This window comes from Mercenaria mercenaria, chromosome 10, assembly GCF_021730395.1.
Source record: "Mercenaria mercenaria strain notata chromosome 10, MADL_Memer_1, whole genome shotgun sequence".
Lineage (NCBI taxonomy): Eukaryota > Metazoa > Mollusca > Bivalvia > Venerida > Veneridae > Mercenaria > Mercenaria mercenaria.
Window position 1 is genome coordinate 8675660 of NC_069370.1, and position 26588 is coordinate 8702247.

Sequence of the window (26588 nt, forward strand, 5' to 3'; positions counted from 1 at the left end):
AATGACTCTCGTATAGATTTGAGCACACGGCAGGCAAAACTGACAAAATGTGCTGCAGTTTATGTTGAGTTATTGGTAACCTAGATACTCTTTCTCTGGCAGACCTCTTCAGACCCTCACAGAGTTTTTCAATGATGTAATGCTTTGAAACATCAAAAACATTACTCATCTTGCACTGGAAACCAATTGCATTAACATACAAAGGGCTGTAGAGGGCGCCATGTCCTTTAATGATAATCACGAGATAAACATGACTATTTGCTCTATGGAAGGTGGCCAAACCGACTGCATACCATAAATGTTCCTAAAGCGCTCAAAACAATTAAGCCCTGGACTATAAGCACCAAGGGTATTTTCTGCAAATGAAGCATTTAACAATCGTACAGCCTCAGATTGAATATCATTGAATGAAAGCGATCTGGTATCTTCGTTGGTTCCTGGTTTGCACCTGGATTCAGCTTCCGGAAACGCTCCCACTGCATACGAGAAATTGAATCGGCGATGGAGTTTAAATGAGTAGAAATATGCATTGCTTTAAACACTATGCCAAATTCCATTGCTAGTAATACAAACTGACGAACTAGTTGCATAAGGCGCTTTGATTTTGACGTTTGTTTGTTAATGACTAAGACTAAAGCCTCATTATCTATGCGCAACAACACTTTCTTATTTTGCAGCTGTCTACCCCATAAACACAATGCAAGCATAACGGGGACCATTTCTAAAAAGGTGATATCCCTCATAATCTCGCCACACTGCCAGGTTTTAGGCCACTGAAAAAACAACCACAGCCCATTTCAGAGGACCCAGCACTGTCTGTAAATAACTGCAAACTATTACTATCTAACCATGTGTCTGCTGGGATATACTAGTAAGTTACACCATTAAATTTATCCAGACATGTTAGCCACATACCTAAATCAAGTTTAACTGCTTCCGAAATACGCAACCTAAGATACGGTTTTTTCACACTGGCCATAACGTCATAGCATCTACGCAATGCCCTACTACAACGTATCGCTTGACTACAAAAAGCCAATTTACCTATTAACGACTGAAACGTCTTTAATGTAACTTTTTTTCTCTCAGTAGATCCTGTTTTATATCCTCGCGCAATTCATCTACTTTATGCAATGGAATTCTTATAATCATATAAACTGAATCCAACTCAAGCCCTAAAAATATCAACTTAGTGCACGGACCACCCGATTTTTCTTCGGCAACAGGAACTCCAAGCAAACTACACACTGATAAAAATGTACAAAGAAGATCGCTACAATTACTCGTATTACCCACTCCAGCAAAAATAAAATCATCCAGGTAATGGTCCAGCGTGTCTCGTTGTGCAACAAATTTGACCAGCCATTGTAAGAAGGTTGAAAACTTTTCAAATAACGCACAAAATATTTTGCACCCCATTGGTAAAAACTTATCTATATAAATATTCCCATCATTGTCTTTTAAACCTAACAAACAAAAATCTTCTTGACAAATAGGCAGGAGCCGAAATGCTGACTCAATGTCGAGCTTAGCAATTTCTGATTTATACCCTAGATGGAAAATCATATCTGCCACCGTATCAAATGATGTTTAGTTCACTGTGCTAATATTATCACTGATGCCTGACATCGAGCAATCACAATAACTCACATAGCATTGCTCAGGTGAGCTAAAAAGCTGATACGAATATGAAATACAACAGAATCATAAAATATTGTCACCATACAATTTTGTGTTACTTGGCTGTTTTATGCAGACATATGACATCTAATATTCTAATAGTCCGTAAGAACAGCAAGGACTTCCAAGTTAATATCTATTAGTGTGGTAACAGTTTTCTTGCAAAAATGAAATATAAAATGTTTCACAGTGTATATGGTTGTCAAAAATGTCTGCAAAAAAAAATGAAATATTTAACACGACTTTTGTAACTTTTTGTCTGGCTTGCACAAAGACCTACTGGTGAAAGACAGAGCACAAACGGAACTATTCAGATATATTATACAAGTAGACTGAACAAGAGAGGTCATCAGTAACAGACAGGCAAGTGGGAGAGGTGGTATAATGGTTAAGGTGTCAGTTGCTCAACCCAGGGGTCATGGGTTCGAGACCCAATGGGGTCACGACCACACCATCTTATTATGACATCAGTACTTGTTTTTCCAGGAAGCGGACTCGTGTGGTTCAAATAAGCTTGAAGGTTTCACCACAACTGAGCTAAAATAAATTAAGTGTAAACTAAAAATGAAAACACATTAAATGAAGTGCCCTTGACCTTGGATGTAAAAATCTGACTAAGGTATATGGCATACAACTTCTCAATATGATTTAAATCTGTTTAAGGTTTCATTAGAATCCCTTGAACTGTTTAAAAGCGATAACTCAAGACACCAAGTACTTAGCACAGATGAATTAACTAACTAACATATGGCACTGTGATTAAATGTAGGCATAAACAATCTTCCAGGCCTACAGTTCCTTTTGTAATGGAGAAATACATGTAACGAGGTTCCATCAAAATGTAAACTCACTTTCCCCAACTGTCTCATGTAAAAACTCTACAACTGGCTTTGTCAAATTATCACCAATAAATGTAATCTCTGGTTTCAATGGGCCTGAAACTGTTGTAATATAATGACATCATGTCAGAAATACTCCGTCATTAACTAAGTCAAATTACCTTAAAATTATCCATTTCTTGGAAACTTGGACCTCAGCAACTGGCGTTATTTTGTATGACTGTGCACTCCAGTTATGGTCATACAAATCTATGAGCACCTGCATCTCAAGAGGTGTCATTTTATGATCTGAAGTTAGAAACATCACTCTGAGAAATAAAATTCTTTATCAATTACAGTGTCATCTATAGAATAAAGATGGCAAGTGTTCCTAAATCAAATAATGTATATCTACTTGTTATGTAATATATGGTATTTCTAACTGATACAGAACACTAGAAGAACAATGGTGAGAAATGAAAACTTGCAGGAAGGAAGTTATAAACTACTTTTCTAAATGTATAAGAAGTAACTATATGTCAACGGAAACATTTTGCTTAAACGAAAATTATATCATTCAAAAATACTGCCATATCAAGTCCAATGCCAAACTTGAGCTATTTTGTTACTGCACTGCCATGAAACTTAGCGACCTTCTTGTTACCTGCCTTACCTGTGTGCACTGCCATGAAGCTCAGTGGCCTTCTGTCTAACAGCTTTACCTGTGTTTACTACCATGAAGGTGTTAGACCTTGCTACCAGCTTTACTTGTGTACACTGCCATGAATCCCAGTGACCTCCCTGATACTAGCTTTACCTGTGTGTACTGTCATGAAGCCCAGTGACTTTCTTGCTACCAGCTTTACCATATTGCACAGCCATGAAGCTAAGTGACTTTCTTTCAGCCATCTTTACATTTGTGCACCTTCCTGCTGCCAGCTTTACCTGTGTGCACTGCCATGAAGCCCAGCGACCTTCTTGCTGCCAGCTTTACCTGTGTGCACTGCCATGAAGCCTAGTGACATTTTGCTACCAGCTTTACCTGTGTGCACTGCCAGGAAGCTCAGCGACCTTCTTGCTGCCAGCTTTACCTGTGTGCACTGCCATGAAGCTCAGTGCACTTCTTGCTGCAAGATGTACATGTGTGCACTGCCATGAAGCCTAGCAATCTTCTTACTACCAGCTTTACCAATGTGCACTGCCATGAAGCTCAGTGACTTTCTTGCTGCCAGCTTTACCTGTGTAAACTGCCATGAAGCTCAGTGACCTTCTAACAGCCTTACCTGTGTACACGGTCATGAAGTTCAGTGACCTTGCTACCAGTTTTACCTGTGTATACTGCCATTAAGCTCAGTGACCTTCTGTCAACAAGCCTTACCTGTGTACACTGCCATGAAGCCCAGCAACCTTCTTGCTACCTGCCTTACCTGACCTTCTGTCTAACAGCTTTACCTGTGTTTACTGCCATGAAGGTGTTAGACCTTGCTATTATCTTTACCTGTGTGCACTGCCCTGAAGCCCAGTGACCTTCTTGCTGCAAGCTTAACCTGTTTGTACTTTCTTGAAGCCAAGCAACCTTCTTGCTGCCAGCTTTACCTGGGGCACTGCTATGCAGCCTATTCTTGCTGCCAGCTTTACTTGTGTGCATTGCCATGAAGCCTATTCTTGCTGCCAGACTTACATGTGTGCACTGCCACGAAGCCTTATCTTGCTGCCAGATTTACCTTTGTGCACTGCCATGAAGCCTATTCTTGCTGCAAGCTTTACCTGTGCGCACTGCCATGAAGCCTATTCTTGCTGCCAGATTTACCTGTGTGCACTGCCATGAAGCCTATTCTTACTGCCAGATTTACCTGAGTGCACTGCCATGAAGCCTATTCTTGCTGACAGCTTTACCTGTGTGCACTGCCATGAAGCCTGTTCTTGCTGCCAGCTTCATCTGTGTGCACTGCCATTAAGCACTTTGACCTTCTTGTTGCAGGCTTTACCTGAGTACACTGCCATGAAGCCTATTCTTGCTGCCAGCTTTACCTGTGTGCACTGCCAAGAAGCCTATTCTTGCTGCCAGCTTTTCCTGTGTGCACTGCCATGAAGCACTGTGACCTTCTTGTTGCATGCTTTAACTGAGTACATTGCCATGAAGCCTATTCTTGCTGCCAGCTTTACCTGGGTGCACTGCCATGAAGCCTATTCTTGCTGCTAGATTTACCTGTGTGCACTGCCATGAAGCCTATTCTTGCTGCCAGCTTTACCTGTGTGCATTTCCATATTGCCTATTCTTGCGGCCAGCTTTACATGTGTGCACTGCCATGAAGCACTGTGACCTTCTTGTTGCATGCTTTAACCGTATGCTCAGTGTAACTCAGTGCCATGAAGTCTATTCTTGCTCCCAGCTTTACCTGTGTGCATTGCCATGAAGCCTATTCTTGCTGCCAGATTTACCTGTGTGCACTGCCATGAAGCACTGTGACCTTCTTGTTGCATGCTTTACCTGTGTTTACTGCCATGAAGTTCAGTGACCTTGCTACCAGCCTTACCTGTGTACACTGTGATGAAGCTAAGTGTCCTTGCTACCAACTTTACCTGTGTACACTGCAATGAAGCTCAGTGACCTTCTTGCTGCCAGCTTTACCTGTGTTTACTGCCATGAAGTCTAGTGACCTTGCTATCAGCTTTACATGTGTACACTGCCATGAAGCTCAGTGACCTTGATACCAGCTTTACCTGTGTACAATGTCATGAAGCTGTGAACTTCTTGCTGCCAGCTTTACCTGTGTACATTGCAATGAAGCCCAGTGACCACGCTACCAGCCTTACCTGTGTACACTGCAATGAATCTCAGTGACCTTCTTGCTGCCAGCTTTACCTGTGTACACTGCCATGAAGCTCAACGACTTTCTTGCTAAAGGTAAAAGGTAAAGGTAAATTTCATTTACCGTCGCTTTGTGAAACAATTAACATAAGCTCTGTAGAGTTTTTGAGCGACCCTATTTTAAGAACAGTTAAAAACCAATTGCTGCCACCTTTATCTGTGTACACCGTCATGAAGCTCAGTGACCTTGTTGCCAGCTTTACCTGTGTACACTGCCATGAAGCTTAGTGACCTTGTTGCCAGGTTTACCTGTGTACACTGCCATGAAGCTCAGTGACCTTGTTGCCAGCTTTACCTGTGTACACTGCCATGAATCACTGTGACCTTCTTGTTGCATGCTTTAACTGTGTACACAGCCATGAAGCTCAGTGACCTTGCTACCAGCCTTACCTGTGTACACTGTCATGAAGCTAAGTATCCTTGCTACCAACTTTACCTGTGTATACTGCAATGAAGCTCAGTGACCTTCTTGCTGCCAGCTTTACCTGTGTACACTGCCATGAAGCCCAGTGACCTTGATACCAGCTTTACCTGTGTACACTGTAATGAAGCTAAGTGTCCTTGCTATCAGCCTTACCTGTGTGTACTGCCAAGAAGCTCAATGTCCTTGCTACCTGCTTTTCCTGTGTACACTATCATGAAGCTAAGTGTCCTTCCTGCCAGCTTTACCTGTGTACACTGCAATGAAGCACAGTGACCTTGCTACCAGCTTTACCTGTGTACACAGCCATGAAGAGAAGTAATCTTGCTACCAGCATTATCAGTGTACACAGTCATGAAGCGTGTACACTGCAATGAAGATGAGTGACATTCTTGCTGCCAGCTTTACCTGTGTACATTGCAATGAAGCCCAGTGACCATGCTACCAGCCTTACCTGTGTACACTGCCATGAATCTCAGTGACCTTCCTGCTGCCAGCTTTACCTGTGTACATGAAGCTCAATGGCCTTCTTGCTAAAAGGGAAAGATAAAGGTAAATTTCATTTACAGTCGCTTTGTGAAACAATTAACATAAGCTCTGTAGAGCTTTTGAGCGACCCTATTTTAAGAAAAGTTAAAAACCAATTGCTGCCACCTTTATCTGTGTACACTGTCATGAAGCTCAGTGACCTTGTTGCCAGCTTTACCTGTGTACACTGCCATGAAGCTCAGTGACATTGCTACCTGCTTTATCTGTGTACACTGCCATGAAGCCCAGTGACCTTGTTGCCAGCTTTACCTGTGTACACTGCCATGAAGCTCATTGACCTTGTTGCCAGCTTTACCTGTGTACACTGCCATGAAGCTCATTGACCTTGTTGCCAGCTTTACCTGTGTACACTGCCATGAAACTCAGTGACCTTGCTACCAGCCTTACCTGTGTACACTGTCATGAAGCTCAGTGACATTGCTACCTACTATACTTGGGTACACTGCCATGAAGCCCAGTGACCTTGTTGCCAGCTTTACCTGTGTACACTGCCATGAAGCTCAGTGACCTTGTTGCCAGCTTTACCTGTGTACACTGCTATGAAGCTTAGTGATCTAGTTGCTAGGTTTACCTATGTACACTGCCATGAAGCTCAGTGACCTTGTTGCCAGCTTTACCTGTGTACACTGCCACGAAGCTCAGAAACTTTGCTACCTGCTTTACCTGTGTACACTGCCATGAAGCTCAGTGACCTTGTTGCCAGCTTTACCTATGTACATTGCCATGAAGCACAGTGACCTTGCTACCTGCTTAACCTGTGTACACTGCCATGAAGTCCAGTGACCTTCTTGCCAGTTTTACCTGTGTACACTGCCATGAAGCTCAGTGACCTTGTTGCCAGCTTTACCTGTGTACACTGCCATGAAGCTCAGTGAGCTTGCTACCTGCTTTACCTGTGTACAATGCCATGAAGCTCAGTGACCTTGTTGCCATCTTTACCTGTGTACACTGCCATGAAGCTCAGTGACCTTGCTACCTGCTTTAGCAGTGTACACTGCCCTGAAGCTCAGTGACCTTGTTGCTGCCAGCTTTACCTATGTACATTGCCATGAAGCTCAATGACCTTGCTACCTGCTTAACCTGTGTACACTGCCATGAAGTCCAATGACCTTCTTGCCAGTTTTACCTGTGTACACTGCCATGAAGCTCAGTGACCTTGTTGCCAGCTTTACCTGTGTACACTGCCATGAAGCTCAGTGAGCTTGCTACCTGCCTTACCTGTGTAGAATGCCATGAAGCTCAGTGACCTTGTTGCCATCTTTACCTGTGTACACTGCCATGAAGCTCAGTGACCTTGCTACCTGCTTTACCAGTGTACACTGCCCTGAAGCTCAGTGACCTTGTTGCTGCCAGCTTTACCTGTGTACACTGCTATGAAGTCCAGTGACCTTGCTACTAGCTTTACCTGTGTATACTGTCATGAAGCTAAGTGTCTTTGCTATCAGCCTAACCTGTGTGTACTGCCAAGAAGCTCAGTGTCCTTGCTACATGCTTTTCCTGTGTACACTCTCATGAAGCTAGGTGTCCTTGCTACCAGTTTTACCTGTGTACACTGCAATGAAGCACAGTGACCTTGCTACCAGCTTTACCTGCGTACACAGCCATGAAGCAAAGTGACCTTGCTACCAGCCTTACCAGTGTACACTGTCATAAAGCGTGTACACTGCAATGTTGCTGAGTGACATTCTTGCTGCCAGCTTTACCTGTGTGCACTGCCATGAAGCTCAATGACCTTCTTGCTGAAGGTAAAAGGTAAATTTCATTTACCGTTGCTTTGTGAAACAATTAACATAAGCTCTGTAGAGTGACCGTATTTTAAGAACAGTTAAAAACCAATTGCTGCAACCTTTATCAGTGTACACTGCCATGAAGCCTAGTGATCTTGCTACCAGCTTTACCTGTGTACACTGGCATGAAGGTCAGTGACCTTGTTGCCAGCTTTACCTGTGTACACTGCCATGAAGCTCAATGACCTTCTTGCTGCCACCTTTACCTGTGTACACTGCGATGAAGCCCAGTGAACTTGCTACCAGCTTTACCTGTGTACACTGTCATGAAGCTAATTGTCCTTGCTACCAGTTATAACTGTACCTGTGTACACAGCCATGAAGCCCAGTGACCTTGCTACCAGCTCTACCTGTGTACACTGTCATGAAGCTCAGAGACCTTGCTACCAGCCTTACCTGTGTACGCTGCCATGAAGCTCAGTGAGCTTGCTACCAGCCTAACCTGTGTACACTGCCTGCCAAGAAGCTCATTGACCTTGCTACCAGCCTTACCTGTGTACACTGCCATGAAGGGCAGTTACCTTGTTGCCAGGTTTACCTGTGTAAACTGCCATGAAGGTCACTGGCCTTGATACCATTCTTACTTGTGCTCGCTGCCATGGAACTTTCTCATGCAGAACATCTACATTCTAAGTAGTCAACCAGTGTACCTCTTCTCCTCCACTCAGCCAGAGGTAAATGTGATTTGTCAGACAGTAAAGCCCATATTGCAGCTTTCAAACTTCCATGGCAGAGTTTGACCCTTGCAGGATTTCCAGCTAACTATCCTATCTGAAAGCAAGAGCAGGAAAAAAATAGGAACACACGAGGTCCACTGACCCTAAAGCGCTCTTCTGTGTACAAGGTTTTAAGTGTGTTTGTATAATGTAATGTTACAAGTACAGAGTTAGGTTTCTTCTATGTTAGCTTATATCATATATACATGTCATAAACATTTTTGAACCTAGGGCAATAATTTGAATAATTACGGTAGAAAGTAAAATTCTGATATCACACACAAAATATCTTTAGCTATTATGGATTCAGAGAAGAAGATTTTCAAAGTTTCTTATATATAAGCCTAATAGTAAGTACATGTCACACACAGGGCGTGGCCATTTTTGACCTTAGGGCAATAATTTGGACAATTATGGTAGAGAGTCAAACCCTTATATCACATGCCAAATATCAAAGTTCTAGAGAAGAAGATTTTTAAAGTCTGATAGCTGAAGATCTATTTTAAACCAAAACAACCCATATGTTCAATGAACCGGAACCATCTGAATAATTTAGTGGTTTTGGAGGAGATGGTGTTTGATGAAAAATGATCATGCTCTTTGGTGGCCATGTATTTTGAAGAATCAGAAAAATTTGAACAGTATTTGTAGAAAGTCACAATAGGACAATTTGTGTGAAATTATTTTAAAATCTGGCCAGCAGTTTCACACAAAAAGATTTTTAAAGTTTCCACTATATACATTTTAAGTGCAGCCATGTTTTTGGATGATTCAAAATAATTTGAACAATATTGGTAAAGGGTCATACATGGACCATTTGTGAAAAAAATATTTTAAAATCGAACCAGCAGTTTCACACAAGAAGATTTAAAAAATTTCCATTATATATATACAGAGAAAAATGACCATGCCCCCTGGCTCGAATGTTTTTCAATAATCAGAATAATTTGAACAATTTTGGTAGAAGGTCATACGAGGACCATTCGTGTAAAATTGTTTTAAAATAGGGCCAGCAGTTTCACACAAGAAGATTTTTAAAGTTTCCACTAAATACAATGTACATATATATATATATGGAAAAGTGACCATACCCTCTGGTGGCCATGAGTTTTGACGAAACAAAATAATTTTAGATTTTAAAATCGGGCCAGCAGTTTCACACAAGAAGATTTTTAAAATTTCCACTATATACATATAGGGAAAAGTGACCACACCCACTGGTGGCCATGTATTTTGATGAATCGGTATAATTTGAATAATCTTGATAGAGGGTGACATAATGACCATTTGTGTGAATTATTTCAAAATCGGACTAATGGTTTAGAAGGAGATGTCGTTTAAAGACTTTTCTGTTTTTAGCTCTGATGACCCTTATGTGCAACCAAGCGAAACCATTTGAACAATTCTGGTAGAGGACTACCCAAGGACGATCCAGACCAAATTTCATCAAAACCGGTGGTTTTGGAGAAGATGTCGTTTAAACACAATTGTTGACGAAAGACGGATGCACGACAGACACAGCATGATCACAATAGCTCACCATGAGCACTTTGTGCTGAGGTGAGCTAAAAATAGGAGCACTTTCAGGAAAGTACCCTAAATAGGTAATACACATTATTTTATGCTTGTCCGAGGAATACTGGAATTTATTACATGATTTTCAGTGAATTATTGAAATATAAGAGAGAAATATATCTGGTATTGTCACAGTGAAAAAAATCAAATATATATTTTACTGCTGAGTAACTATAAAATGAGCAAATTTAGTTAAAACATTGTTACAGTTGCTTACATACAGCATCATGTAAAAAGCCAATCTCTGACAACTGCGTCAGGGAGTCAACTCTTTGGCTCAGTGGTTAGAGCACTGTACGGTTCTTCCACCTGTGTGACCTGGGTTCGAGTCCCAACACAGGCACTTTGGATTTTTTGCCATAAAATGCTATGCGCTTTAATTTGTTACGGCTAAAAGTCGTAAGAATATGAAATAAAAAGAAAATTTGTTTGTTTTACATGTAAGATCAAAATATCTTTTACTCATGATCACTATAGCTTACATTTTCACTAGTGACTATGCTACTTGTGAAAATATTGCATTTGGTGTTCACTCATGAAAGATATTTCAATCATATACCCCAGTCATACATACAGCACAGATAGCTACGTCTAGCCACGGATAGAAACATAGTAATCCGTATCGATCCGAACCTGAACCGTACCTTAAAGTAGTAATCCATATCAATCCGTACCAACACTTGGTCAAAACGTATTCAAGACTTATCCCAAACTTGCAAGTTTCTCCAACTTTTGAACATGCACAAAAGTTTAAGCCATCCGTAGCCATTCGAGCGTGACTTTAGTCCAACTTGTTTGAAACTTATTCATCCGTAGTTAAACGTACTAAAACGTAGTTATCCGTACTGAAAAGTAGTCATGCGTATTTATCAGTAGCTGAATGTAGTTATCCGAGGCTGCCCGTACTTAAGGGTAGTTCAACGTAGTTCACCGCAATCCCGTCCACGCGCTGAGCAAGTTGCCAGGCACAGTAAAACGTAGAACGCCATACCTATCTGTACTTATTTGCGTCCTGTATTTTTTTGTTCCCCGTTTCTTACCATTTTTCCCGCACTAAGACGTACTGCTCCATACTTATCCGTGTCCGTCCCCTCCACAGACCAATCCCATCGGCACTGTACCTCAACGCACGGACATATCCGTATGTGTGACTGTAGTTTTACACAGAAACAAACAAATTTCCTCTATATATCAGTGAAACAGAATTGGTGACCATGTTTTCACTGTTTCAAACAGTGACAATACTGTTATATACAGATACCTAGAGATGTATACAGATACCTATGCAAACATAAAAATCCACCGTTACCAAATGTAAAAGAAATCTGGAACCTCGTAGAACTATTTCACATCTTTTCAACACAGATGATGTGACATCATGACACTGTGGCGTCACGACGTAACGCACATTTTGTTGTGTTGTGCAGGTAAAATGAGTATAATTTGGTTAAAACCACAGAAAATCATAATCTTGTTTGTTTTACAAGTTGTATTGAAATATGTTTCAATTCTGAACACAATCATTCAGATTTTCACTTGTGGCTGGTGAAAATATTGCATTTGGTGTTCACTTTGTGAAATAAATTTGGATGTTACACTGAAACAAACAATTATTGTATTGACTGATGTTCAGTTGTAAGTAATCAGGTTAGGAAGTACATCAACTCTACAGTCATTATGTGCACTTTGATTTTATCCATATTACTGTATGGTTAAATGAATTTATGTCCAGTTGTTATCATTTCTATGTTTTATCAAAATAAAATAATGACTTAATACCTGGTCCAATTTTTTTGAAAGCTGTCACGATATGGCAGAGAAAACAACCAACAAGAGGGTCATAATGACCCTGGATTGCTCACCTGAGTAATATGAGCTACATGTATCAAATGTCAAACTGATGCTAAAATATTAAGAAAGTAGGTCAGTAGGTCACAGTCATGGTCATTAAAAATCAGTTGTTAGATCAGTGTGCAAACTGTACATGTCACCCAAATTTCAAGGCTGTATCTTAAAAAACAAGAAAGTAGGTCAGTAGGTCACATTCATGGTCACTGAAAGTCAGTTTTAAGATCGGTGTGCAAAACTGTACACGTTATCTAAATCTCAAGGCTTATCTTAAAAAAACAAGGAAGTAGGTCAGTAGGTCAAGGTCACAGTCAAGTGACCCCTAATCACTTGGGATCATCAGGTAATTATAATTAAACATGATCTGATAATTTTTGAAGTATTTTTTCCTACATAACTCATATAACAAGTGACCCACAGGGTGGGCCTCTTTTCACCCCAGTGGCATAATTCGAACAATCTTATTAGAAATCAACTAGGCATTGATACATACCAAATATCAAAGGCCTAGGCCTTGAACTTTCAGACAAGAAGATTTTTTTATTTTTTTCCTATATAAGTCTATGTAAAACTTGGGACACCCTGGGTAGGGCCTCTTTTCCATAAAGGGGCATAATTTGAAAAATCTTGGAAGAGGACCACTAGGCAATGCAACATACCAAGTATCAAACACCTAGATCTTTAAAGTTTTTCCTATATAAGTATATGTAAAACTATGGACCCCCAGTGCAGGGCCTCTTTTCACCCCAGGGTAATAATTTGAACAGCCTTGGTAGAGGACCATAAGGCAATGCTACATACAAAGTATCAAAGGCCTAGGTCTTGTGGTTTCAGACAAGAATATTTTTAAATTTTTTTCCTGTACAAGTCTATATAAACCATGCGACCCGGGCCTGGGTGGGGCCATATTTGATCCTAGGTGGATAATTTGAAAAAGCTTGGTAAAGGACCAATAGATGATGCTACATACCAAATATCAAAGCCCTAGGCCCTGCGGTTTTGGACAAGAAGATTTTCAAAATTTTTCCCTCATAATATACATTTAAGTCTATATTAACCATGTGACCTCTGGGGCAGGGCCATATTTGACCCTAGGGGGATAATTTGAATGAACTTGGTAGAAGACTATTTGATGATGCTACATACCAAATATCAAAGCCCTAGACCCTGTGGTTTTGGACAAGAAGATTTTGAAAGTTTTTCCCTATATAAGTCTATATAAACGATGTGACCCCCGGGGCGGGGCCATATTTAACCCTAGGGGGTTAATTTGAACAATCTTAGTAGAAGACCACTAGATGATGTTACATACAAAATTTCAAAGCCCTAAGCCCTGTGGTTTTGGACAAGAAGATTTTCAAACCTTTTCCTATGTAACTCTATGTAAACCATATGACCCCCAGGGCGAGGCCATATCTGACCATAGGGGGATTATTTGAACTAATCTAGTAGAGGACCAGGAGATGATGCCACATACCAGATAACAAAGCCCAAAGTTTTCCCTTTCGGTTGCCATTGCAACCAGAGATCTGCATGGATTTCAATTCTTTGGGCAATTTTGATAGGGGGCCACCAAAGGATCATCTGTGAAGTTCAGTGCAAATCAGCCCAGCGGTTTTGAAGAAGATTTTTGAAATTAACAATACAGCCATATAGGGAAAATAAGCCCCACCCCCTGGTGACCATGTTTTTTACTGAAACAGGCAATTTTGGTCACCTAGAGATCATTTCTACAAAATATTTTTGAAATCCGGCTAACAGTTTCTGGCAAGAAGATTTTTTAAGATTTTCCTTTCAGTTGCCATGGCAACCAAAGTTCTGCATGGATTTCAGTTCTTTGGGCAATTGTGAGAGGGCCACCCAAGGATCATTCCTGTGAAGTTTGGTGTAAATCTGCCAAGTGGTTTTGAAGAAGAAGATTTTTTTACAAATTGTTGACACACGACAGACGATGGACATCGAGCAGTCACAAAAGCTCACCTTGAGCCTTTGGCTCAGGTGAGCTAAAAACAGAGTATGGAGTCAGAAAAGTTGTACAGTATACATATAAGGAAAATTTCTCATTTCTCCTAGCAGCCATCTGATTATCTGAACACTCTCTAGAGAGAGTCCACAATGAGTGCAATTACAATGTATTTCAAAACAGGATCAGTATTTTCTGACAGGAATTTTTTTTCCTAAGTTTCCACTGAACACATACAGGGAATAGTGACCACATCCTCTTACGGCCAAGGGCTTCTGTGGCAGAGTGGCTATGAGTTTGAATTGCTTGCCCCTGACTGACATGCTTTTAAAACCCCATAAAATACTTCATGTGTAGAAGTCATCCAGTAGGCTTACAGAATGTGTGGATTCCAATCTGAAATTCCAGTATGGTAGGTTTGGGCAACTAGGATGTAGGAAAAGCCAATCTCAGTGGAAGAAGTATCGGACCATCAAATTTGAACAAATGGTTCATAAACTGACTGCTGAACCAGGGTAAGGTGAGCTTCAGACAGAAAGACTGAATATGGACAACAAATAAAATGGCTCTTTGCTTTCTTTACAAGAGACTTGAGTAACTACCAATAGAGTGTTTTCCTCTCCAGCAGGGATGGTTCCTGACACATCAATGGTTCCTCATCCATCTTGTATGGCAAAACAGTCTGATGTTGTCTTAACACTCCGCGTGTCTACTTTATACATAAAAACTTCCAGTCTGTCCAGCGGTGCCCTGGTATCAGCTGAAAGTTAACATACATTGTATCTAAACTTAAGTTACCTTTCAAGCTTGTATACATCTAAATACTTATCATTCCTTCAAACTTTGACTGAAATCTGACAAACATTTCTGAAAGGAGATTCTAAACAACCATTAAAAAAGACTGACAGGCCCCAGAGAAAACCTTCCTTAACCCTCAGCCTGCTGGCAGAATGTGATTCTGCCTTTGCGACCAGTGCAGACCAAGATCAGCCTGCACATCCGAGCAGTCTGATCATGGTCTGCACTGTTCGCTATTCAGTCAGTAAATTTTCAGTGAAAACCCCTTTGAGTAATAAGTGGTACTGTCCAAATTGAAAGATGGACCAGTCCATTATAGAAATATAGCAGGGTAAGGGTTAATTAATCAATTAGCCTAGCAACTTTTGTGTACATTGATACTACCGGTGATGGCTCACTGTCTATGTAGGATGGTGTCTTGGTTCAGACCCTGACCTGTATTTGTGTCTAGGTCTCATGCTCTCAAAAACGTACAGTGTCATCTGCAGTCTTTAGATATGGTTGTGCAGCCTTTCAATTCTGCAAGAGGCCCCTGTGTAGATTTGAAATTTTGATATTCTTGGGCACTGTGTCATTTACAGACAGCTAATCAAGGATACATCTATGATGTTAAAAATATTTTTGTACTAAAGGAAGATTATATTCCATCTTTACATACTCATAAATTTTGAAGATTGCTCTGATATAAAACAGAAAGTGTTAAGGATTACTTTTTGTGGTACATGTACAGCCCCAAGAAGTACTACTTTCATTGGTTGATCTTTTGTTATTAGCTTCTAAGGTCAAAGGGAAATAAGTCACTGGGCTTTTGATTGGTTGAAAAAGTATATGGAATTCTGAGACAAATATTTAAGATGTAAAGTGGTCTCTGATCGGTGAAACATCTGTTGAATATGTTTGAAAACTGTTTTATTTCTTAAATTGAAGTTCTAAGCCATGATTAATTGAGGAAAAAATAGTTGAAGGTGTATTTTGCTTGAAAATTTTGCTTGTTTTAGTGATATAGTATTTTCATGAAATGTAAACAAAAATTAAGTGCCGGACTGGGGGTTACTGACTTCCGGGTGAAAAAGTGCAGAGAAATGATGGTCAACATGTATATTGCTGGTTGTTTTCTTATAGGTCTTGAATAGTTCTATCACCCTGTGTAGGTGGCATCAAAAGTTTAAATGTTAGGAAAGGGCTATAACCCAAAACATTACAATGTAAGTCTATGGGAAACCGGTTACATGTACTTCCCTTTGACCTAAATATCAAGCATGCCACGTCTTTTCAGTCTGAGATAATCTCCTGTTGTGAGACAAGCAATAAACATACACTGCAGTAGATTAATAGACCCTGGAATAATTTATCACTTATCTAAGAATCCCTTGGCCAGGTAACTGAAAAGAATTGTTATATTATTTGATGCAGTTACTGCTACTGCTATTGTTTTTGGTGTTATTCTAGGAGAAAAAATCATGACATTTCAATAAATTTTAATATCAGTTTAAAGATACACAAGGTGAATTAATACGAGCCGCACCATGAGAAAACCAACATATCGGTAGTGCATTTGCGACCAGCATGAATCCAGACCAGCATGCGCATCCGCGCAGTCTGTTCAGGATCCATGCTGTTTGCTTTAAAAGCCTAATGCAATCTGAGAAACCGTTAGCGAACAGCATAGATCCTGACCTGATTGCGCGGACCCCCTTACTTGTATTAATTTTTTGACACAAAAATAATTTCAAAAAGTCACACTTAATAAAAAAAAAAGTTCAGTTAAATTATCTAAAATTAGACACATTCAACATGAGATGCAAAGCAACATGCAACAGTATATACTGCAAATGTCGTGGAACTGTTGAGTGTCTAAGTGACCATTGTCCTAGTTAATTAATCACACAGAAATTAATCACACTGAAGAAATTTCTCTAATTCTGTCTATTAAAATATTCTTAGTTCAATTGTCTGGCTAATGAAGAGTCTAAGTATAAAATTCCTGTTAATAAATAATTGACAAAATTCTAAGTCCTAAAACCCATCTAAATTATTGTTCATCCCATATTTTTAATCACTTATGATCAACATTTCTATGTATTAATTATGTCAAAAAGACCATTTTGTTATTTTATCTGGATTACCTATAACAATGTCAAAACTAGAAAAATGTATTCAAACAGGAAGCAGGTGGTTTAGTTTTCACTATGATATGAACAAATTGTTTTTGTTTCATGTACTTTTGTGCCACTGAAACTATTAACTAAAGCAGCTGCAATTTCTAGTTGATCATGCTTTTAATTTACTAGAAAAAGATTGATATTCTTTTTAAATTGAATTATTCAATTGAGTCTGTCAAATTTAAGCCAGTAGAGTTATCTCCACAGGTGGCATTGCTGTATCAGAAGGTAAACAATGCTACCAGTCTGCTGACCACATAAATAATAATCTATAATAGAACTAAATAACCCATACACATTTCTTTCTGTTAAAAATAATTTTCATTTTACACCTTAATGTAATGAGTGCAACACCAATAAACTAATCTAGTAACTGGTTACCAACCCAGCACGTGCCTTCCCCCCACCCCCTCACTTGGCTGAGAAGTGACCGATACTCATTAAAGTTGCACCAAACTATTATGGCAAAGAAATAGTATTTTCTCTTATGTCCCTTTTCTTTTCAAAACACTACTGAGAGAGCCAAGAAAGATTGGCCAGAATATATAAGAGAAATGATTAAAACAATCTAAAAGATCATCTAGTCAGTAGTAGGTGCAGTGAGTAATGCATATAATATGAGCCATGCCAATAGGCTTTAAAAGCGAACAGCATGGAGCCTGACCAGACTGCGCGGATGCGCAGGCTGGTCTGGATCCATGCTGGTCGCACACCCACTATGTTGGTTTTCCCATGGCACGGCTCATATATTCATAGTTTGGAAGTTTTTCAATATGTGGCAAAATTAATAACTTATTTTACATAATCTTATTCAAAAATTTGTTAAATGTGCAGGTATTAATACTTGTATGAAACACCTTTTACATATCGTTACACAATTTTTTTTTGTATATTTTATAAGCTTAGGGTAATTAAAATATAACATATATCAATAACTTTTCCAAAATACTCCAATTTATTAATTAAGTCATGTTCATCCAGATGTTGAACTATGAAGCAAAAATAAAGTGTAATAAGAATAAATGAGCCGTGCCATGGGAAAACCAACATAGTGGGTGTGCGACCAGCATGGATCCAGACCAGCCTGCGCATCCGCGCAGTCTGGTCAGGATCCATGCTGTTCGCTAACAGTTTCTCCAATTGCAATAGGCCTTGAAAGCGAACAGCATGGATCCTGACCAGACTGCGCGGATGCGCAGGCTGGTCTGGATCCATGCTGGTCGCACACCCACTATGTTGGTTTTCCCATGGCACGGCTCAAATTATAAAAAAGTACTGTCAGATGATTAATTTTTACCCTCTATTTGCTACATTTGGTAGAAGCAGCTGATATTTTTTGGGTCCCATTATTCATCACAATGTACAGTTTTAATTTACGGTCATTGACATACCCAATAATAAACCAAATTTATTGTATAGACATCTAACTTTTAAATCAAATTTATTTTTCAGGTATAGCATCATATGTGTATTATAAAGTATCAGCACAAATGAATGAATCGAGACCTCATGAGTTTAGTGACCCAGTGTATTGTGTTCTATAGAGACTCCATCCATGAAAGTATACTGGCATTATATATTACAATGTACTACAGTATATACATGAACATACACACTACCATAGTTCTATGTTTTATTGGATGTGGGCAATTGACAAATTTTCCGCAAAATGACTGGATCAACCTATTTCCAGTAGAACCCATGGCAGATTTTATAATTATCTCCCTTGTATCAAGTCCAGACCAATATTATTTAATAATGATTAACAAGAGCTGTCAGTGGACAGCACGCTCGACTATTCTCAGTGCTTGATAGTATAATCACTAAGACGCCCCGTCGCAATCATATAACACCGGTTCTGAAGGAGCTTCACTGGTTGCCAGTGAAATACAGGGTGCAGTACAAGGTTCTGACCCACACCTTTAAGGCGTTACACAATCAGTCCCCTGCCTATATTAGGGATATGCTAGAAGTGTATAAACCGGTCAGGACCCTAAGATCGCAAGACACGCTGTCACTGGTTATGCCAAAATCTAATACCATGATGTATGGCAATCGCAGCTTTTCGTGCACTGCTCCAAAGCTTTGGAACTCTCTTCCTGTCAAGATCAGGGAAGCTGACACGCTAGCTGCTTTCAAAAGCCTGCTCAAAACCCACTTCTTTGTACAATATTTTGTTAACTGACCGATACATTTATTTTTTTTTTTATCTTGTTTTTTTTTTTTTTAAATTATACTTGTTTTCATTCATGATTTTTGTTAATGTGGAATGCATTATCTTTGTATACGTATTTGTTTGTATTTTTGCAATTTATTCTGTAAAGCACTTTTGAACGTGTACAAGTGCATGAAAAGAGTGCTATATAAATGTGGTATAATAATAATAATAATGAGTAAAACTATAACATTACAGTAAGTATATTCTAAGTCGAAAAGGGGCCATAATTCAGTCAAAATGCTTGATAGAGTTGCCTCCTCCTTTTTACAGGCTGGGGTCATGATGGTAAACAAGTATGCAAAATATCAAAGCAATATCTCAATGGACTTTGAAAATATTTGGGGTGTTATGCAAACTTTAACATTTGTGTGACGCTCACGTTCACGCACACGCTAACGCCGACGCCGGGACGAGTAGGATAGCTTTCCTATTCTTCAAAGAGTCAAGCTAAAAAGTACCAAATTAAGTAATCACTTGGCAGTCAACACAACTGGGGATGTCAGTAACTGGGAGACTTCCAACATTTGAAAAATGCATCTCTTGAAAATATAACAAGTATTTATGTTATAACTTGCTTAAATCTGCAGTGTTGCCTGTATCATAAAGATGCATTACTTTGAATACCATGTATGATATTAATTTAATTTTGAAACTATTACTATGAACTAAGTACAAAACTAATAAAGAAACTAAAGAATACCCTATTTTATTTTTTCACATGCAGATTTTTTTCCAGCCAAAAAGATAAGGGTGATAAGGGTTTCCTTAGCTGGATTTTTTTCTTGCTAAGACCTTAGGCAGAATTTTTTCCTGCTAGAATTATTTCCCTAGGGGGAATTTTTTCCTGCTAAATTATTTAAGGGGTTTTTATTTTCCTCCTAGTGGTTTTCTGTCTAAATAATTTGCATATTTTGCAGTGTGTTCTGGCTATAAGGAGGAAAACACCTTATTACTGCTTGATTACAGATAACACGGAAACCACCTAATTATTTTAGGCAGAATTCCATATTTTTTTCTGGGTGTATAATATTTTGTACGGGTATTTTAATAAAATTAGTAAAGCTAATAATATAGCCACTTAAATCTTTGTCTGTGGAAAAAGAACCCAGATGCCCTTTTGAGCATTTTTTTTCACACAAGGGGCACTTAATTATAGAAACAATGATGTTCTACAAACTACCTGGATATGCTTCCTCACAAAGGTTATAGGGATCTTATGTGACTGCCTGTGTAAACAGGTTTTCTTTCCAAAGCCAAGAGGCAGCGTGGAATGGAAAACCCCCCCGAGTGCTGGTAAGATTTTTTAACCATGCTGTCCCTAGGGTTGGGAAAACACCTGCCTTACTCAGGCAGCCATGTTTGATCATCTTTCTTGCTTACCATTAATATTATTGCAATATTTTCAATAAAAAATTGCTCATACACTAATATGCCGTCAAATTACGATGTCAGTAAGCGCATGTGTAGCTTGTTTTTTTCTAAGGAAAAGATAATGTGATTTCCTACTCGGATAATCTTGTCTTTCCCCGTTAGATAGGAAAGCATTTTGAAACTGACAATGGTAATGGGCATATTATTTGGGGATATATTCCAAACTACTCTACTCTACTACCTAACATTAAATCCTTTGTTATTCACATTACTGACAACCTATATAATTCCAGAAATATGCAAATTTCATCAGAGAACACATAATATTTTTCAAATATTCATTCATTGAACTACATAACTTTTACTGCTAAACTAGCATTTCTTGAATTGGTTATTTTCATCTATAAAATCACTGGTTGGAAGCACTTGATGACTTTGCTAGTATTAATCTAATACAGAAAAGAGTAATTCATATTTTTGTATCTTTTTCCAGATTTTGCACACATTTGACTTGAACTTGGCAGTCATCCAATAAGTTGACTTTTCAAAAAAAATCCTTAAAGAAGACATGACAAAGTGGAAAGTGCTTGGATGTACAATATTTAGGTGGAGGATGAAAGGCCATTAATGATAAAGTGATGGCCCTATTCAATGTAACATAAACTGCTATCATCAGAATGAATTGAACAAAAGCAAATAAGACAATAAACCAGGTCTTGTTTATTTTCATTCTAACAACTGCTCATAAAAAATGATGATAAATGCATTAATCCGAGTAATAATGAACTAATCGCAATGTGGCTATTTAACATGTTCTCTCACCAGTGTGGGCATCAACAGTTTTTCATCACAGAATATACAATGCTTGACTAATATTTCTTTGTTTGACTGAGGAAAAATCAGCCATGTTAGACTGTACAATTTAGTTGTATCTTATAATTCTTGGCCATGTACTATATATGAGTTTTGACAGTTTTTGAGCAGATGCTAATAGAAAAAATTCATTTGTATTTTTTTACAAATACAGAATGTTAAAGATTTTCTACTGTTGATGTCATTTTGCAAAAGGAATGTTAAAGACAGAACACATCTTATATTGTGACTGCTATAGAGTAGAGGGTTATGTGACTCATATTAAGCATAAGTGCTCAATGTTAGTTATTGTCACTGACCAATGTCCGTTGTTCCTAATTAACAAGTTTGGCCCTGTCTCAATGAAATTTGTTTAGAATAATACAGGATTAATACCGGGTCAAAAGTAGGTTTCTGCTAGGCCATAATTATGAACTAACCTTCTTGGTTCTTGAAACTCCTAGACTGGATTATCAGGGTAAACAAGAGCTGTCTCCGTAGGATGACACATGCCCCCGATGGCACTTTGAATGAATAGTTATAGCCGATGTTAGAGTTTAGGACCTTTGACCTACGGAGCTTGGTCTTGCGCGCGACACATCGTCTTACTGTGTCACACATTCATGCATAGTTATTTTAAAATCCATGCATGAATGACAAAGATATGGACCGGACATGCCCATCAATGCACTATCATGAAAAATGATCTTTAACGTCTAAGTGTGACCTTGACCTTTGAGCTACGGACCTGGGTCTTGCGTGTGACACGTCGTCTTACTGTGGTACACATTCATGCCAAGTTATTTGAAAATCCATCCATCGATGACAAAGATATGGACCGGACACGCCCATCAATGCACTATCCTTTAACATCTAAGTGTGACCTTGACCTTTGAGCTACGAACCTGGGTCTTGTGCAGGACACGTCGTCTTACTGTGGTACACATTAATGCCAAGTTATTTGAAAATCCATCCATCGATGACAAAGATATGGACCGGACACGCCAATCAATGCACTATCCTTTAACGTCTAAGTGTGGCACTATCCTTTAACGTCTAAGTGTGACCTTGACCTTTGAGCTACGGACCTGGGTCTTGCGCACTGCACGTCGTCTTACTGTGGTACACATTCATGCCAAGTTATTTGAAAATCCATCCATCGATGACAAAGATATGGACCGGACACGCCCATCAATGCACTATCCTTTAACGTCTAAGTGTGACCTTGACCTTTGAGCTACGGACCTGGGTCTTGCGCACTGCACGTCGTCTTACTGTGGTACACATTCATGCCAAGTTATTTGAAAATCCATCCATCGATGACAAAGATATGGACCGGACACGAAAATTGCGGACAGACCGACAGACTGACAGACGGTTCAAAAACTATATGCCTCCCTTTGGGGGCATAAAAACTAGGTAACAAAATTAGGTCAGATTGGAGATAAATTTTGTTGCTACATTTTCTACTTGATCTGCATAAAACCTGATCAAAATTTTTTTTTTTTTATTATTATAACTGGTCGCAATGTCAGATCATACTGAAACCTAGAGGCCATATTTAACATAGAATATGCATAGAACATGGCCAGAATTGTTGTCTCAATGAAATTTAGGTCAAGTTAGATAGGGTGTCAACCAGGGTAAGAACTAGGTTAGCTGTAAGATAGAGGCCTGTATGACCCTTTTTTTTTTTTTTAAAGAATACTTATTAAGTTATATGAACTTCAAGACTTACAACAAATCAGGGTGGACTTTCAGAATTACAAAGAAATCAGGGTGGATTTTATAGCTATTTTTTCAGGGTGGGATTTAAGAATTTTAAGGAAATAAGGGTGGATTTCAGGATGAGATTAGAAATTGGATTTCAGGCTGGGATTTTATAATTTAGGAAAAAAGTCAGGGTGGATAATGCCTCATTTAAATATTTCATTTTAATTCTACCCTGATATTGCTCTATATTTCTACTGAAGGGTGTTTTTTCTAGAATTCTTGATGGACCCAGTTTCTGGCTGGAACAGTCATTTTCAGGGTGTTATTTTTTTCAGGCTGGATTTTTGTGCGCTCATTTGCATATTTCACAAAAAAACACCCTGAAAACACTATATATTTGACCATAGAATTTCTAAAAAAATAAAATCCTGTGTCTTCAGTTTTCCTTAAAAAAAAAAAAAAAAAACCCAGCTGGGATTTGTTGCTAAAATCCCATATCAAATCAAGGTGTATACTGTATGGACTTTTTCATACAGGCCTTAACAAGACCTGTCTCTTAACAGCAATCTCGACTATCCAAGGCATAGATTGTCTATATAAGAACAGATACATTGTCCAAATTCACGTAAGGGTTATGGGACTTGATGCTGTTATCTTGCTTAATTGCACCCAACACCTGTGTAAAGTTTCAACCAAGTACCTGGTTCAGTTTTGGAGAACTTAACTTCTAACCAAAATTTTAACCTGTACCTTGCAATTTCAAAATTGGCACAACTTTATAAAAATATAACTCAGAGTTATGGATCTTTCACCTTTCAACCTAAATAATTTGAAATATGTTTCAGTTTAATATTTGCACTGACTTTGGAAAATAAAATTTGTATAAAGCAAGTGGTTGCTGAGTACAGGTGGCTTCAAAGGCAAGTTTATGCAAGTAATCTCTAGGTTTAGAGTTCTTACTTGAAAATGACTTTAAAATGAAAAAAGAAATCTCACATTTAGTTAAATATTTTGTATGATTGTCATGCAAATTTAATGTAACAGGGTCAGTTTTGAAGAAAACTTAGATTTGGTAAGGGAGACAATTCTGTTAATCTTGTACATCTAACCTGTCAAGAGTTACCTCATTGCCATGATTGGTTATTTTCAATATGTGACCTCTTTGACTGGAAAAAAACTGGGCAGTCAACATTTTTAGTCTTTGTTGTAAAGAACAGTTGTTCCCCATCATCACTCACATCACATGAGACAAAGGCCATATTGATTCGTTTACACAATTTTTTCTCAGCAGGTACCAGTACATACCATTTTCTTACTTTTTCTGTGAAAATCTGTTCATGGCCATACATATGGAAAAAAATTAGTGCAAAACAATGGGTACTTCTTGCCGTGTCTCTGGCATACTGCTGACAGCTCTGCCTCATATATTGCTCTAAAAACAGAAAAGATATTTCCACATATGACGTACATAAAAGCTATTTTATTAATGCAAAGAATATAAGACAATATTTACAATTCAAATGTGTTTCCTATAAATGTAAGGCTACATCAGTTATATATAAAATCTTAATGGTTGTTAAGCTGAGAGTATTTCAAGGATTACAAAGCTCCACTGGCGGGTCCTGATTACTTATCTCAGTGTTGTATCAGAGTTGTTCAAAGTGTGTGGTGTGATGCTTTGTTTTAACAATTAATCTTCTTTGTTTTCTATGTTGTTCTATCTGAAACTAATAGCAGAATTGGACCAACTGAAACAAGTGGCTGAAGAATGGTTGATCAGCAATACAGAAAACTGTTATATATCTTGTATAATAGACACATGAAACCACACCTTTAGGGCGTAGCTAAAGTGCTACAGCAGGTATATTGTAATAATGTTAACCATATAGTGAGTAGTTCACAAATGAAACTCATTGAGTTTATACGTGATATATATATATTAAAGACTACAAGTAAAACAATGCAGTGTTTGTCTCCCATATAAATACACAACAAAAGCCCTGCTAATAAGGGGGAATTACACAAAACAAGACAGCCATAGTAGCCCTTGGTCACTCACCTGACCTTAAGAATATGACCTTGAATAAATGATGACACTTTGCTCCACGAATGGTTACAAATGTGTTTAGCATAAAAACATATAACAGGTTCAAGTACCCCAATCCAAACAAACCTGTAGCAGGACCTTACAAAGATGCTACTGATAAAGTTTACTGAAGCTCCCCCAAGCAGTTCAAGGAATAAAGTCATATACAGACATTTTCTATTCACCTTTAAGGGGCCAAGTACCTCTTTTTTTGAAGAAATTAAATAGAATTTTATAAGAATGCTACAGCCCAAGTTTGATGAAAGTCCATCAAGTGCATATGAGAAGAAGTTGTTTAAAATCATTTCTATTTTCAGCTCTAATTTCCATAAAAAAGGGTTAGTGCCCCCATTTGTACAAAATAAAGAGAGGATCTTATAATATTGCTATGTGCAATTTGATGAGGATATATCTGGCAGCTGACAAGAAGTTGTTTAAATGTATTTCTAGTTTTGGAGCCTGTAAATACATTCAGCAAGTTCTTGAGGAAGAACTGAAATAAATATTTTGCTTTTTTTTTTTTTTTTTTTTTAGCTCAAACAACCCTTCAAAGGAGTCAAGTGCCTGGATTGAAATATATTTGACAGAGGATATTACAACGATAGTACTGAAGTAGTTTGATGAAAATCCATTCAGCAAGCCATGAAAAGAACTTCTAATGTTTTCCTATTAACTCTGGTTGCACCTAAAATGATCACAGGGCTCCCATTGGAATAAATACAAGAGAGAACCTTATAATGATCCACCAAGCAGTTCATAAGAAGAATTTGTTCATTATTTTTTCTTTTGTTTTATAGCTCTGGCAGCTCCTTAAAGCACCAAGTGCCCCCAACCGTTCCCCATCTAAATGAATTTGAGAAAGGACCTTACAATGATGCTACAGACCAAGACTGATGAAGATCTTTACACAATTCATGGGAAGAAGATGTTTAAAGTTTTTTTCTCTATTTTTAGCTCTGTCAGCCCTGTAAAGGGGCCAAATGCTCAAATTAGGACAAATCTGATAGAAGATGTTACAATGATGCCACAGAGAGAACCTTACAACGATCTATCAACCAAGGCTGATGAATATCTCTCAAGTAGTTCATGAGAAGAAATCCTTCAAAGCTTTTATTTTTATTTTAGCCCTAGCAGCCCCTTAAGATTTCAGCAGATGTGA

The 26588-nt window shown here is 38.6% G+C and overlaps 1 long non-coding RNA gene across 11 annotated transcripts in view; it reads right to left on the reverse strand.

Moving 5' to 3' along the window:
* Positions 1–785: 785 nt before the first annotated feature.
* The window catches only part of LOC123560015 (uncharacterized), a 48919-nt gene continuing 23116 nt past the window's right edge, over positions 786–26588 (reverse strand). For 8 of the 11 annotated variants that reach the window (XR_008372570.1, XR_008372577.1, XR_008372578.1 and 5 more), the window contains exons 10-13: positions 24649–24775; positions 14832–14989; positions 8778–8898; positions 786–2807 (exon numbers count right to left, since the gene is read on the reverse strand). This is a non-coding gene — a long non-coding RNA (uncharacterized LOC123560015). The remainder of the gene's footprint in view (positions 2808–8777; positions 8899–14831; positions 14990–24648; positions 24776–26588) is intronic. The other 3 variants (XR_008372576.1, XR_006688084.2, XR_008372575.1) reach the window with 2 other exon arrangements.